Genomic DNA, 11,158 nt, shown 5'->3' on the forward strand with positions numbered 1-11,158 from the left:
TAACTTTCCTTCCAAGGAGTAAGCGTCTTTTTATTTCATGGCTGCAATCACCATCTGTAGTAATTTTGGAGCCCCCCAAAATAAAGTCTGACACTGTTTCCACTGTTTCTCCATCTATTTGCCATGAAGTGATGGGACCAGATGCCATGATCTTTGTTTTCTGAATTTTGAGCTTTAAGCCAACTTTTTCACTGTCCTCTTTCACTTTCATCAAGAGGCTCTTTAGTTCTTCTTCACCTTCTGCCATAAGGGTGGTGTCATCTGCTTATCTGAGGTTATTGATATTTCTCCTGGCAGTCTTGATTCCAGCTTGTGCTTCATCCAGCCCAGCCTTTCTCATGATGTACTCTGCATATAAGTTAAATAAGCATAGTGACAATATACAGCATTGATGTACTCCTTTTGCTATTTGGGACTAGTCTGTTGTTCCATGTCCAGTCCTAACTGTTGCTTCCTGACCTGTGTACAGGTTTCTTAAGAGGCAGGTAAGGTGGCCTGGTATTCCCATCTGTTGAAGAATTTTCCACAACTTTTTGTGATCCACACAGTCAAAGGCTTTGGCATAGTCAATAAAGCAGAAATAAATGTTTTCCTGGAACTCTCCTGCTCTTTCAATGATCCAGTGGATGTTGGCAATTTAATCTCTGGTTCCTCTGCCTTTTCTAAAACCAGCTTGAACATCTGGAAGTTCACGGTTCACATATTGCTGAAGCCTGGCTTGAAGAATTTTGAGCATGACTTTGCTAGTGAGTGAGATGAGTGCAATTGTGCGGTAGTTTGAGCATTCTTTGGTATTGCCTTTCTTAGGGATTGGAATGAAAACTGACCTTTTCCAGTCTTGTGGCCACTGCTGAGTTTTCAAAATTTGCTGGCATATTGAGTGCAGCACTTTCACAGCATCATCTTTCAGGATTTGAAAGAGCTCAACTGGAATTCTGTCACCTCCACTAGCTTTGATTGAGCGACTTCACTTTCACTTTTCACTTTCACACAATGGAGAAGGCAAAGGCAACCCACTCCAGTGTTCTTGCCTGGAGAATCCCAGGGACGGCAGAGCCTGGTGGGCTGCTGTCTATGGGGTCGCACAGAGTTGGACACGACTGAAGCGACTTAGCAGCAGGAGCAGCACTAGCTTTGTTCATCGTGATGCTTCCTAAGGCCCACTTGACTTCACATTCCAGGATATCTGGCTCTAGGTGAGTGATCACACCATCGTCATTGTCTGGGTCATGAAGATCTTTTTTGCACAGTTCTTCTGTGTATTCTTGCCACCTCTTCTTAATATCTTCAGCTTCTGTTAGGTCCGTACCATTTCTGTCCTTTATTGAGCCCATCTTTGCATGAAATGTTCCCTTAGTATCTCTAATTTTCTTGAAGAGATCTCTAGTCTTTCCCATTCTATTGTTTTCCTCTATTTCTTTGCATTGATCGCTGAGGAAGGCTTTCTTATCTCTCCTTGCTATTCTTTGGAACTCTGCATTCAGATGCTTATATCTTTCCTTTTCTCCTTTGCTTTTCGCTTCTCTTCTTTTCTCAGCTATTTGTAAGGCCTCCTCAAACAGTCATTTTGCTCTTTTGCATTTCTTTTTCTTGGGGATGGTCTTGATCCCTGTCTCCTGTACAATGTCATGAACCTCCATCCATAGTTCACCAGGCACTCTGTCTATCAGATCTAGTCCCTTAAATCTATTTCTCACTCCTACTGTATAATTGTTAAGGACTTGATTTAGGTCATACCTGAATGGTCTAGTGGTTGTCCCTACTTTCTTCAATTTCAGTCTGAATTTGGCAATAAGGAGTTCATGATCTGAGCCACAGTCAGCTCCTGGTCTTGTTTTTGCTGACTGTATAGAGCTTCTCCATCTTTGGCTGCAAAGAATATAATCAGTCTGATCTCAATATTGACCATCTGCTGATGTCCATGTGTAGAGTCTTCTCTTGTGTTGTTGGAAGAGGGTGTTTGCTATGACCAGTGCATTCTCTTCGCAGAACTGTAGGAGATGCAATGTACATATTTTCCTGTTGGGGGCCTGTAATCAATGATTCTTTCCTTCTGCTGACCTTGACAATTCTTCCTGTCATGGACAATGAGTGATATTGCATGAAAGCTCCCTCCACCCCCCGCTGGCCTCCTGACTCCATTTTAATGAAGTTTCCCTCTTTATTTTCACAACACAAATCCCTTTCTTCATTCTCTTTCCAGTCATTGGTTTCTTTCCTGCACATATTCATAAGGTAACTAGGCTGCTTTGAAGAAGTAGTTTCATCTTTTATTAGAGCCGGATGGAACCATCTGTTTCTTGTTGAAACTTCTAACAACCCCTGGTCTCCTCTATTCTGGCATTCTCTGCTGAACTTTCTTTTAGCTCTGCACATTGAGTATCTGTCAAAACCGTCATTTCATCGAGTGTATTTGTGGTTTCCTTTCAGCTATCTCTTTCTCTGAGTTAATAGGGGCCCCAAAGCCATCTGAATGTTTTGGTTTTTATTTCTTTGTCTTGTTTATCTCTGAGCACATGAATTCATGTGAGCCCGAAGCTCAGAGAACACACGTGAGGTGTAGCCAGGCTCTCCTAAGGTGGTTCCAAAGCCCTGTGTTGATGCTGAGGGGTCTTGAAACAGTCAGAGGACACGGTCAGTGAATATTTGTGTGTACAAATTGGGAGCTCATGAAAACATTTGCGTGAGGCTGCAAAGAAAATACAGATATCCTATGAAATTCCAGGGGGAAAAATAGTGAGTTTTTTAAAGGGAAAACTCCAGCACCCACAGCTCCCCCTACACCTCTATTCTGTGTGTTGGGTGCTTCCCTGGGATAATTCATTACTCCTCCAGGGCTCTGAGTTATCTTCCTAAACTAAGGTGAGGAAAATTCCATTTTCGTTTAGTCCAACTGGTACAAACCTAAATTTTCAAAAGGAGTATTTACAGTAATTTTAAGACAAAGTACATAGAAATGAAATACAGGCTACAAATGTATTCTCTGACAACTAGAATCTAGCCGTAAATGGGCTTTACTGAGACTATTGAGTACCTATCTCAGCACATTCTAAGCAGTAACTTGACAAAGGAAGTTGTTTGCCCATCATGGGACATTCGGCAATATCTGAAAACATTTTTGATTATCATGACTACAGGTGGGAATATTATTGGCATTTAGTGGGTAGAGACCAGAGATGCTAAATATCCTATACTGGACAGTCCCCTACAAGAAGGAATTACCCATCCCCAATTGTCAACAGGGCTGAGGTTGGGCGAGTGAGAAGAATGAGATTCGAGCAAGCTGTTTGGGCTTCCAGCCCAGAGTGACTTGGGTTGGTACTCTGCCATACTGCTGATCCTGGAGAGGCAGCAGTGAGTGGGCCTGAAGAGAGATCTTAATTCTAGGACCCTCTCCAACATGTGGACATGACTTTTTGTTAAGATGGACCCCACCACAGAGGCCCGTGAGGGTAGGTCCACATTTATTATGGAGTGGTACCCTCTCCCTTTTTGACCCACAGGTGGCCTTCCTGTGCCTATCCCAACAGGGAAGTTTTCTTTGACTTCAGGAGTGGGCACCTTATCTCTTTCCTTCAGCAGAGCTCAGCTTCTGCCACTGGCTTTGCCCTTGGAGTGTTTGGATGAGAACAAAGCTTGAATTTTACTCCACCTGACAAACACCAGCTGTCTAGCCCAGAGGCCTCTCTATCTCTTACCTCACTGGGAACTCTGCCAAAGGGCAGAATCAATATTAAAATCTGTTCTAATTCAATGTAACCATATCTTTTCAGCCTGACAACCAAATTCTTACTTCCTTTGGGTGGAAAGTCCGACTCATAACTTTCTGTGCAGAGAAAATAAACCATTGATTAAAACTTCACTAACTTAGGGATCTGGCTTTCTTTACCTCCCCTGTTCTCTTTGATTATTTAGATGCCTGTAAGAGAAAAATATTGCAGATTTCCATCACTAGTTTTCAAGTGAAAATAATGTAAAAGTTCCCTTAAAGAGGTCACTAACAAGTATTTATTAGGCACCTACTCAATGCCTAATATTCTGCAAGGAGCCAGAGAGGATTTTTTAAAGTATCATCTTCACTAGATTTATATTAATGTTTTGTCTTCAACCCACATTGGAGGCCCTCTCAAGAAGCAACTACATTAAATTTGAAAAATGTTGTGCAAATGTTAAGGATGTTGTTCATTACATCACTTACAATATCTCCTACAATGTCTCACATTAAAAACCTTTCTTTTAGGGTTAAATTCACAGAAAGTTTTTGGTATGTTTCCTCTTTTCTGCTAATGAGATTTAAACAACTTTTCCTTTAAGCTATAGCTGCCAGGAAGCTCAGCAAAATTTGAATCATATGAACAGTGTCTATTTATTGTTCCCTTTTTTGTTATTGAAATTGATTTCAAATCGTGTGTAAAAAGAGGGAAGGGTGGGGAAGAAGAAGGAATCAAGAGTTAGAAAAAATATTTATACACTTAAAGGTACAGGAATAAATGTACATGCAAAAATAACTGGAGAAGAGGTTGTGCCTTTTGAAAATTGAGTGTCAGGAGATGTCATATATTAATAGTTCATAAATACCAGTGCCATAGTATTTTAAAACCTAAAACATGAGAGAGGTTATTATGAGCTCTAACTCGAGAATATTTGGAATTAAAGGGCCATAGAGGAAACGTGTTTATTGGTAAGAAGGGAGGAAGATGGGCTTTCCTTCTGAAAGTGACAGCCACATTGACAGGTGTGTAAAGGACAGTGAGGAGGCTGGTTGAGACGAGAGATTCATACTGGGGCTGTATACAGAGAGATGGAGAGATGGTAATGATTGATGAAAAGCCAGACCTGGGTTTGGCTCCTGGATCAGGAAGATTCCCTGGAGCAGGGAATAGCAACCCACTCCGGTATTCTTGCCTGGGAAATCCCATAGACAGAGGAGCCTGGCAGGCTGTACTCCATGGGGTCGGACATGACCGAATGAAGAATATACTTTTCACTTTTTGTGCTTGAAAGCTGTGGAGACACACACCCACACTTTTAAAGCTGGCCTTACTTGGGGCTCTTTCTGCTATCCCACATTGTCTCTCAAGATTTCTTTTGACAATAGAAAGCTGTTGTAGGTTTATAAGTTAGAAAGTGCTTTAGAAAGTATAGCAGAGTAAAGTGGGTGTGGGTTGAAGGCAACTGTAGGGAGAGTGTGTCTTGGCTGAGCTCTTTGTCTTGGCTTCTTCACTGCCAACATGGAAGAAAATTACATGATTCCCTGGACCCTGAAAGGCTATTATGATGCCCCTATGGTAAAAACAAAAAAAAACAAAAAAACCCCACCAGATTAGGGCCTGCAGGTTTCCTTATCATCTCATCAAGTGGAGAAAGAATCATCCTGACGTCACAAACACATGGGCTACTTGTCCCTTCGGTGCTCTCCATCAGCTTCCCCAGGCTGAAATCAGTCACCATATATCAAGCTGTGATGACAAAAGGCGTATTGAGCAGGATGTAGTCAGGAAATCAGGGACCTTGGACAAGAGACTCTGGCCAAGAGCATGTGGCAGTGCCCTCCTTGTGATGAAGACTAGGATAAAGATTTCTGGGGAAAGACCAGCACCCCACCTGTGGGGCATAGCCAACTAGCATGGCAACAGCATCCCTTTAAGCAGCATAGTTAGGGAACATAAGAGTAACCTGTGTGTTCCCACGTCTCTGCTGTATGTTCTGCTATGAAAATCAATGCCAGACCCTAAAAGACTCTTACTGCTTCCTGCCATGGAAGAGGGTATGGCAACTCCAGTATTCTTGCCTGGAGAATCCCATGGACAGAGGAACCTGGCAGGCTGCAGTGCATGGCGTCACAAAGAGTCGGACACGACCAGAGTGACTTAGCATGCACTTCCGCCCACAATGCGTTCTTCACTTTTTTCCTCCTAATCTAATTAAAGAAAGATAAATTGTCTGTGACTTTCAAAAAAAGAAAGTGTAGCACAGTGGGGATAAGCTGTGAAGAGATAGAACCAAAGAGTCTTTAATGGTCAAGAAAGAATGGAATTCATGACCAAGGGAAAAAAGAACTTGCTGTTTAGGAAGCACTCCCGTGGCTGCCCTATCGTTATAGTTCCTGCATTGAAAAAGGTGAGATTAGTATACAGATCCCCTATTTAGCAGGATTAATAGCTTTCTAGAAAGTCATTATGAACACTGCACTTAAGTTATGCCTGTGTGCGTTGAGCTGTCTCACCTAACTCAGAGGACAGCTGGTTTCCATTCATGTATTACTTCATATTCAGAAGTCAGGAACATTAGGTATTAATGATATGGGTTTACACTAAGATAAACAAAAGCTTCTCTTAGGAACTAACACTCCAATGTATTTCATGGAGGATTCTCTTAAGAAGTCAACTTTCATGTTACAGAACATGTGATTCCATATCATCACTAGTTTTCAGGAAAATGAAAGGTACTGAAAGATACCCTTTCCCATGTTTTGGAGCATGAGTTTTATGAATGAGTTTAAATACCATGGACTTAATGCTTGTGTATACTCAGTTCAGTTCAGTTTCTCAGTCTTGTCCAACTCTTTGTGACGCATTGACTAGAGCGTGCCAGTCTTCCCTGTCCATCACCAACTTGCGGAGCTTATTCAAACTCGTGTCCATTGAGTTGGTGATGCCATCCAACCGTCTCATCCTCTGTCATCTGTTTCTCCTCCTGCCTTCAATCTTTCCCAGCATCAGGGTCTTTTCCAATGAGTCAGTTCTTTGCATCAGGTGGCCAAAGGATTGGAGTTTCAGCTTCAGCACCAGTCCTTCCAATGCATATTCAGGACTGATTCCTTTAGGATTGACTGGTTTGATGTCCTTGCAGTCCAAGGGATTCTCAAGAGTCTTCTGCAACACCACAGTTCAAAAGCATCAATTCTTCGGCACTCAGCTTTCTTTATAGTCCAACTCTCACACCCATACATGATTACTGGAAAAACCATAGATAGCCTTGACTAGTTGGACGTTTGTTGGCAAAGTAATGTTTCTGCTTTTTAATATGCTGTCTAGGTTTGTCATAACTTTTCTTCCAAAGAGCAAGTGTCTTTTAATTTCATGGCTGTAGTCACCATCTGCAGTGATTTTGGAGCCCAAGAAAATAAAGTCTCTCACTGTTTCCATTGTTTCCCCATCTATTTGCCATGAAGTGATGGAACCACATGCCATGATCTTAGTTTTCTGAATGTTGAGTTTTAAGCCAGCTTTTTCACTCTCTTCTTTCACTCTCATCAAGAGGCTCTTTAGTTCCTTTTCACTTTCTGCCATAAGGGTGGTATCATCTGTACATCTGAGGATATTGATATTTCTCCCAGCAGTCTTAATTCCAGCTTGTGCTTATCCAGCTCAGCATTTCTCATGATGTACTCTGCATAAAAGTTAAATAAGCAGGGTGACAGTAGACAGCCTTGACGTACTCCTTTCCCTGTTTGGAACCAGTGTGTGATTCCATGTCCAATTCTGACTGTTGCTTCTTGACCTGCATACAGATTTCTCAAGAGGCAGGTAAGATGGTCTGGTATTCCCATCTCTTGAAGAATTTTCCAGTTTGTTGTTAACCACACAATCAAAGGCTTTAACATAGTCAATGAAGCTAACATTGACATTTTCTGGAATTCTCTTGGTTTCTCAATGATCCAATGGATGTTGGCAATTCGATCTCTGGTTCCTTTGCCTTTTCTAAATCAACCTTGAACATTAGGAAGTTCTTTGTTCACATACTGTTGAAGCCTAGCTTGGAGAATTTTGAGCATTACTTTGCTAGTGTGTGAGATGAGTGCAATTGTGTGGTTGTTTGAACATTCTTTGACATTGCCCTTCTTTGGTATTAGAATGAAAACTGACCTTTCCAGTCCTGTGGCCCCTGCTGAGTTTTCCAAATTTGCTGGCATATTGAGTGCAGCACTTTCACAGCATCATCTTTCAGGATTTGAAATAGCTCAACTGGAATTCCATCACCTCCACTAGCTTTGTTCATAGTGATGCTTCCTAAGGCCCACTTGACTTTGCACTCCAGAATGTCTGGCTCTAGGTGAGTGATCACACCATCATGGTTATCTGGGTCATGAAGATCTTTTTTGCATAGTTCTTCTGTGTATTCTTGTCACCTCTTCTTAATATCTTCTGCTTCTTTTATACCCATACTGTTTTTGTCCTTTATTGTGCCCATCTTTGCATGAAATGTTCCCTTGTATCTCTAATTTTCTTGAAGAGATCTCTAGTCTTTCCCATTCTGTTGTTTTCCTCTATTTCTTTGCATTGATCCCTGAGGAAGGCTTTCTTATCTCTCCTTGCTATTCCTTGGAACTCTGCATTCAGATGCTTATATCTTTCCTTTTCTCCTTTGCTTTTCGCTTCTCTTCTTTTCACAGCTATTTGTAAGGCCTCCCCAGACAGCCATTTTGCTTTTTTGCATTTCTTTTCCATGGGGATGGTCTTGATCCCTGTCTCCTGTACAATGTCATGAACCTCATTTCATACTTCATCAGGCACTCTGTCTATCAGATCTAGGCCCTTAAATCTATTTCTCACTTTCACTGTATAATCATAAGGGATTTGATTTAGGTCATACCTGAATGGTCTAGTGGTTTTCCCCACTTTCTTCAATTTAAGTCTGAATTTGGCAATAAGGAATTAATGATCTGAGCCACAGTCAGCTCCTGGTCTTGTTTTTGCTGACTGTATAGAGCTTCTCCATCTTTGGCTGCAAAGAATATAATCAATCTGATTTCGGTGTTGACCATCTGGTGATGTCCTTGTATAGAGTCTTCTCTTATGTTGTTGGAAGAGGGTGTTTGTTATGACCAGTGCATTTTCTTGGCAAAACTCTATTAGTCTTTGCCCTGCTTCATTCCGTATTCCAAGGCCAAATTTGCCTGTTACTCCAGGTGTTTCTTCACTTCCTACTTTTGCATTCCAGTCCCCTATAATGAAAAGGACATCTTTTGGGGGTTTTAGTTCTAAAAGGTCTTGTAGGTCTTCATAGAACCGTTCAACTTCAGTTTCTTCAGCGTTACTGGTTGGGGCATAGACTTGGATTACTGTGATATTGAATGGTTTGCCTTGGAAATGAACAGAGATCATTCTGTCATTTTTGAGATTGCATCCAAGTACTGCATTTTGGATTCTTTTGTTGACCATGATGGCTACTCCATTTCTTCTGAGGGATTCCTGCCTGCAGTAGTAGATATAATGGTCATCTGAGTTAAATTCACCCATTCCAGTCCATTTTAGTTCGCTGATTCCTAGAATGTCGACATTCACTCTTGCCATCTCTTGTTTGACCACTTCCAATTTGCCTCGATTCATGGACCTGACATTCCAGGTTCCTATGCAATATTGCTCTTTACAGCATCGGACCTGCTTCTATCACCAGTCACATCCACAGCTGGGTATTCTTTTTGCTTTGGCTCCATCCCTTCATTCTTTCTGGAGTTCTTTCTCCACTGATCTCCAGTAGCATATTGGGCACCTTCTGAACTGGGGAGTTCCTCTTTCAGTATCCTATCATTTTGCCTTTTCATGCTGTTCATGGGGTTCTCAAGGCAAGAATACTGAAGTGGTTTGCCATTCCCTTCTCCAGTGGACCACATTCTGTCAGATCTCTCCACCATGACCTGCCCATCTTGGGTTGCCCCATGGGCATGGCTTAGTTTCATTGAGTTAGACAAGGCTGTGGTCCTAGTGTGATTAGATTGACTAGTTTTCTGTGAGTATGGTTTCAGTGTGTCTGCCCTCTGATGCCCTCTTGCAACACCTACCATCTTACTTGGGTTTCTCTTACCTTGGGCGTGGGGTATCTCTTCATGGCTGCTCCAGCAAAGCGCAGCTGCTGCTCCTTATCTTGGACGAGGGTTATCTCCTCACCACAGCCATTCCTGACCTTCAACGTGGGATAGCTCCTCTAGGCCCTCCTGCGCCTGCGCAACCACAGCTCCTTGGACGTGGGGTTGGTCCTCTCTGCCGCAACCCCTGGCCTCGGGCCTGGGGTTGTTCCTCCGCGCCTCTGCCCCTGGCCTCCGGTGTGGGGGCGTGGGGTAGCTCCTCGCAGCCGCCGCCCCTGGCCTCTGGCGTGGGGGCGTGGGGTAGCTCCTCGCAGCCGCCGCCCCTGGCCTCTGGCGTGGGGGCGTGGGGTAGCTCCTCGCAGCCGCCGCCCCTGGCCTCTGGCGTGGGGGCGTGGGGTAGCTCCTCCCGGCTGCGGCCCCTGACCGCGGACTTGGGTAGCTCTTCTCCGCGGTTCCTGCGCTGTCACAGCCCGGCGCTCTCGGCCGCCGCCCCTGACCTCCGACGTGGGGTAACTCCTCTTGGCCCCTGCCCTTCGGGCATGGGGTCCTCCCGGCTTCTGCCCCTGACCTTGGACGTGGGGTAGCTCCTCTCGGCCGAGCCACTCCAGTATTCTGGCCTGGAGAATTCCATGGAGAGTCCATGGCGTCACAAAGACTAGAACACGAGTGAGCGACTTTCACTTCATTAATGATAGCTTCTCTCCTAAAAAAATAGAAACTCGACAACTTGTTTTTATGACAAAGCTTCAAAAGACCTACTTTAGGTCAATAAAAATAAAACAGTTTTGAAGCACTAAGATTAAAGATACTTTCATATCTTTTTAAAAGCTTTAAGATAGTCTGTCATATTGATGTTTACACAGTAGTGTATCAGCTTTTATTCAACGTTGAATTCTTGCTTCATTGAGATAATATATTGTGTATACGGTGTTTCCTATGTCTCTTCCGGGTCCTGGGACTTATTTGGAACACAAAACCATTTAGATTTTAGGGCTTCCATTTTCCCAAATAGAATTTTGCAAATAAGAATATAATATTCTTGAATAAACAATGAACCTTTGTAAAGAGAGTTCAGAAATAGCCTTGGAGAGTCTCAAGATTCTATAGCAGGGCCATGTAATTCCAAAAATGTGATAGGAGGAAGGGTGGTGTACTCAGGGCACTCCTGAGAAGGTCTAGAAACCTACTTGTGCTGCTAACAGATATGTCTGGAGCTAATCATTGAAACCCCAGGTAGATCATGGCATTCCCTGGGAAATAAAATGGTTGCTCTCAGAGCTCCTTCATCCCTGCCTATGTTTTAGTTCTGAGAAATTCCCAGTGAGCCTTACAAGTTGTCCTAAAACAGGG

Source organism: Bubalus kerabau, chromosome 8 (assembly GCF_029407905.1).
Source record: "Bubalus kerabau isolate K-KA32 ecotype Philippines breed swamp buffalo chromosome 8, PCC_UOA_SB_1v2, whole genome shotgun sequence".
NCBI lineage: Eukaryota > Metazoa > Chordata > Mammalia > Artiodactyla > Bovidae > Bubalus > Bubalus kerabau.